Source organism: Notothenia rossii (assembly GCF_949606895.1).
Source record: "Notothenia rossii genome assembly, chromosome: 11".
Taxonomy (NCBI): domain Eukaryota; kingdom Metazoa; phylum Chordata; class Actinopteri; order Perciformes; family Nototheniidae; genus Notothenia; species Notothenia rossii.
In genome coordinates, this window is record NC_136910.1 from 34,098,012 (window position 1) to 34,104,011 (window position 6,000).

Below are 6,000 nucleotides of genomic sequence, written 5' to 3' on the forward strand. Positions count from 1 at the left end.
GAGATGGGGCGGAGGTTGTTGAAGATGTTGGGATCTAGACCAGGTTTCTTTAATAACGGTGTGACAGCTGCAGTTTTGAGGGCTGAGGGGACAGAACCAGAGGTGAGGGAGGAGTGAATAATGGCAGTTATCAGGGGCAGCAGTGAGGGGAGGGAGGCTATAACCAGGGAGGATGGGAGTCAAGTTGGCAGGTGGATGGCTTGGAATTCCGGATGATTTTGGATAAATCCGCAGCAGAGGGGAGTTCGAAGCAGGAGAGAGGTAGAGAGAGGGGGGGGTGGGGGACAAAAGGAGGTGGACAACTGGACGTGTGAGGGGTCAGTTGCTGGTGAATGGTGTCTATTTTTGTGTTAAAAAATGACATCAGGGAGTTGCAGTGGTCAGTGGAGTAAAAGTGTGGGGGGAGGGAATCAGGGGGGCGGAGTGATTTGTTGACCACTGAGTGCAGGGCCCTGGTGTTTCCAGCACCAGCAGTAATTTTTGCTGTAAAATATTGGGATTTGGCTGAGGAGAGGGCATCTTTGTATATGAGGATGTGGGTATGGTACATTTGTTTGTGTATGGTGAGTCCGGTTTTGCTGAAAAGCCTCTTCAGCTGACGACCTTCGGCTTTCAGCTGACGTAGGTGGGGGGTGAACCAGGGAGCAGAGTGGGGGAATGAAACAGTCCGGGATTTGAGGGGGGCAAGTGAATTTAACAGAGTCTGGAGACCATTGTTATACAAGAGAACCAGCTGTTCCGGGGTACATGGGGGGGTGATGGTGGGAAAACAGTCAATACCAGTTGTGAGGTCGGTTACATTGATGTTTTTGATATTACGGAAGGACATAGTGCGTGACAGTTTGATTTTGGACAGTGACAGACTTAAATTAAATGAAATGAGCATGTGGTCAGAGATGGGGAGACAGACAGCAGAACAGTTTAGGGGAGTGACACCAGCACAACAGACTATGTCCAGAATATGACCTTTCGAATGAGTAGGGAAGTCAACATGTTGTTGAAGACCAAAGCTGTCCAGGCATGAGATGAAGTCCTTAGTGAAAGAAAGATTAATTTTGTCCAAATGAATATTAGCATCACCTAACAGAATGATATTGGATGAGAGTGAACAAATGTGAGTGAGAAGTGTGGTGAATTCATCAGTGAAGTCCTTGTTAGGTTTGGGTGGGCGGTATATAATGACTAAAATAGTTGGAGTAGGTCCATTTAGTTGTATAGCCACGGACTCGAATGAGCGAGACACTGGCACGGTGACAGCTGAGACCTTCCAAGTCTCGCGGTGTAATATCGCGAGACCGCCTCCTCTGCCGGTGAGACGGGGTTGACAGGTGTAAACAAACCCAGGGGGAATTGACTCGTTTAACTGAGAATAATCATCAGGATGTTGCCATGTCCCCGTTAGACAAAGGAAGTCATACTTGCAGTCACGGAGGAGGTCCTGTAGAAGTAATCCCTTGCCAGTGAGGGAGCGGATGTTAAATAAGCCAAATTTGACGTCGGACTGCTGGTTGGAGAAGCCAACGTTAACCGACCTAGCCAGGCGAGTTAACGAGCTGTGATCCACCTTCCTACGGATGGTTCTCCGAGGGCGACGGCGGGTGGAAGACCAGATGGAGTTGATAGCAGTGGAGTCATCGATGTGGACACTTCGTCCGGCTCCGCGATGGGTGTACCTCCGATGAGGACGGCGGGCGATGTCCGGGAAGTAGTGCAGTACAGGCGGGGGATCAAGCCGGAGGAATCGAAACTGGAGGAGCTCCGTGCTCATATATTGGATCAGAGATGACGCTGGATAAATCACTATGGACAGGATAGTCCACAGGAGCACAGAGCTCACAGCGAGTTTGTAGATCCACATGATGCACGGGCAGATGTACGTTCACCGAACAGCAGTAGCAGTGGCCAGGTAACTCAGGTGAGTAGAACGCCAACACGCTAAATTTGAACAGTCTAGATCGTTTTGACAGTAGCCCAGAGTAGAGACCACCAGTATCCCGTTCGCCACAGATAGGTGATCTGCTGCAAGCTATACAGAGAATCGTAAAAACAATGAAAAAGGCAACCGGAGAGCAGCGGCAGCTAGTCGCGCCAGCGTACACTACATGTGACAACATCCGGGACAATAAGGGGAATGTCAACACAGAAACAGCAGGGTCCGTGACAGTTTGTTTTCATCTAATTTCAAATAAACATAGTCTTGGTTTTAAGAATATTAAACTTGTTTCACCAAATTCAGATGATAAAAACAACTTTTAAGCTTGTAAAGGCATAATTACAAGAGGCAACTTAACGTCACAGCAGGCATAACAACAGCCGGTGTTTCTTGTGAGACAATACACACAAATGCGTCACAGATTATTTCGCGGTATTTGAAATCATGTACGCAGCTCGCGACGTAACTAGGAGTCTAGTGGACGGTATCAGTACTACAATTAAAACAAATTTTTAAAAAAAGTTTTTTTAATTAATTACGTTTATAAATTAATCTGAAGGCCGCAAAAAGAGGAGGTGGGGGCCGCACGGGTCATTTCACTTCGTCAGGAAGGTCCCTAAAAATATGCGTCTGCTGTGGGGAAACTACAGTTTTCTATACAGCGGACTACATGGATGTATATTAAGAACGGCGGACTACTGTAAACTCATCTAGAGACTTTGCACCGTGCTCTGATGGTGTTTTTGTTGTTTGTTTTTTTCACTTTTATTGTCATTACACAGTACAGGTACTATGTAACAAAATGGTTTCTCTGCATTTGACCCATCCTAGTGTTAGGAGCAGTGTTGTTTTATGCTTTATGAACCTGGACAACAGAGAAACATATTCTCAATGAAAAAGGTTGGAATTGAAATAAAAAAGGAAAGTGAAACTTATGCTCGTCACCCTCCGGTCCACACGTATTAATCCTCATGGCCCCAATACGTATGATTGTATGAAAAGATCTTCAAATAAATACAAATGTATTTATTATAAATGTGTTATTCCTTAACATTTATCACTGTATCACCATTAAAACATCTTTTAAAAGTTTAAGAAACCCCATACAGCTCAGTAAAGACTGAGACTTTATTTGATCATTTCAGTAAAAAAGTAACGTTCGTATTTCGCTTTTGATTATTATAGTGTTGAACTTTCAAAGCAAAGCACTTTTACAAGTTACCAAATAAGTTGTAAAATGCTTAATAAGCACCGTAACTTTCATGATATAATTTCTCGGTCATAATCGGTTGTTTCCGTTAGCGGCCGAATGTTGTGTCATGGTAAATGTTGCGTCCGCAAGGTATCGTGGGGCAGCATTTTCTCCTTTCCTTTCGTAAAGGAAGGTCCAGTGTTTCCTAAGCTAAAGGAGGTTATAAACAGCGGTGCACATAACTGTTACGCAGGCAAAAATCTGAAATGCGTAATGTCACTTTTGTGACTAAGCGCTTTGCGTACCTGATAGGTCATCAAAACAAAACATATATTTAGTCTACACGTGTTTATTGTCAACACTCAATGGAGTAAACTACTAGACATGCGCAAAAAAAAAAAAAGAGACATTAAGCAGCCACTTTGGTGTTTCACTACCTGCTAAAAATCTTCGGACGTTCTTGGACTGATTGAACTGGGTGCTAGCCGAGCCGTAGGCCATAACCGACGGACTCCTTTACAGAGGCCTGGGGGGTATACTACGAAGCAGGATTTTCGTTTAGCAAGATAACTTCTGGGATTTCCGGTCCTACGAAGCTGGTTCACTTTTTAGCGGGCTAGATAACTTATTCTGAACGTCTAGCTTGCGCCGGAGCAGGATAGGTTCCAGGATAAGAGATCAAGTCAGTGAAAGCACCGCCTGCTTACAGAGCTCAGTGTGCGGAGGAAATACAGTTTAAACTGCCGTTGCAGGAAAGACGGCCGGCCAAAATCACCGACTGTGTGAACGTGAACATTTATAGAATATCACCTCCCATCTTCAGAGCAATCTGACTATTATAACATTAGCGTTAAGAAAGCTTAATTAAATATCTGCCACAACATAAATAACTGGATCAAAGTAACATTAAGTACAGTCCGCGGCACTGTGAGTGCAGTTGTCGATGTGTCCCATTATCATTCATATCACATCATAATGTATCATATATCTCCTTATCTGAGTCAGCTTCTTGCGCCGTATCTGGCCGTGCAACGCTTACAGTGTCACCTACTGTATGCAGAAGTATTATTTTAAGCAACACATTAAGTTGACGAAACACTCGAGTCATATGTAATTAAAGTCAGATCCACTCGTGTCTTAGACAGGGCAGTGATATCATAAACCTGTTAATGTACGCATTCAAACACTTTTAGCAGCTGTATTCACCTTGCAAGTGTAGCTATGTGGCTTTTATCCTGGATAAAGTGTTTAAGTCATTGATGTTTAAAGTTTAACTTCTTCATATTTGACTAATATTATAGTTGACTTTTCATTCAGGAAGTATGACGCTGTCAGTACGCTTCTCCATGTTTGTGATTGGTCGAATGCTCCAGATACCACCCCTTTTATGTGAACGCGCACCTAACTAGATAGGACACGGCTGGCTTGAGCGAACGAGTTGATAACCAGCGTCGTAGGACAGTTCAGCGAGAGCGGCTTTGTTTTGGATTAAATCAACCGGATAACTCAAAACATATCCAGGATAGGTTGAACTAGATTCGTAGTATACCCCCCAGGCCTCAGGAAGCAGAGGCTTAGATAACTGGACAACAGAGTTGGTGCCGTGTTCACAGACGGGGCTGCTGTTATCTGTCGGTGTGTAAAACAGAATTGTGCCAAAACCACGTCAACTGGCTGCGGAGGGAGTTCCCCTGTGCACACTCAGTGCACGCGCACACACTGGAGAACTGCATAACATCAGCTGATCACAACGTTCACGTTCTGTGGTCAAGCTGCTGCAGTTTTATTTACAACAAGGTGGAGCAAAAACACACAAACTTACGCAGGGTGTTAATGATTTAAGAGTTGATTATATTTCACATCATTATTCCAAATCTGTAAAGTAACTAAAGGTATTAAATAATGTAGTGGAGTAAAAGTACACCATTTACTAGTGATGGCAGTTTGACACTGAAGCTTCGAACGGAGCTTCAACCCTGGACTTCCTATTCCATAGAAGCAGTAGGCTTGTTTGAGACAAGCGAGACCTGCGCAGTTGCAATCAACGTCTTGCTAGAGCGTTGCATGATGGTTAGTCATTTTGTCCGACTTGCTCTGGAGGCTCGCCTACATGAGACGTTGAAATCTCGCGGGACAAAGACGCCCGCAGCCTTGAGAGCGAGGCGCGGCGAGGTGGCGCAGTTCCTCTCCACGGGCTGCGGAAGCGAAATGCTTGATGGGAAACGACTCACTGGTATCTCGAGCTGAGCGCTCATTGGTGGTTTTTACCCCGTGCTGCTGATGAAACTCTCCATTGGCTCGGCAAAAGTTTGTTGTTGTTTTGTGTCAGTTTTACCGCACTTCCATTCACATTTTCATCATTGTTCCACAATGTTTATCATCATGAAATTAATATCTATATATTTTATACTATACTTGCACTGCTTACCGTCTTCATACTTTATATATCTTAGCATATTCATACACACTGGTCATACTGCTCACAGGCTGCCACAGGCTGCTGTGTATATCTAGTGTATTCATACCCCTCACTGTTTATTCATCATTCAATTCATTCTATATTTTATTCTGTAGATTGTGTACATTACTTTTCACTTTACTGCTTGTTGCACTCCTGGATAGAAGCTAAACTGCATTTCGTTGTCTCAGTACCTGTAATATGTGCAATACCAATAAAGTTTAATCTAATCTTGAGCAGGAATACATTTATTTACTTAGCACATATCTGACATTAACTATTAAACACATTTGTGCATTCTTTATAAATGCAAACCGAGTCAAGCCGACTCCGGAGGTGGCGGTATGCACCTTAAAGTTGTTTGCAATCTGCCAAAAAACCGAGAGAAGAAGAAGAAGAAGCAGACTCCGAGCTGTC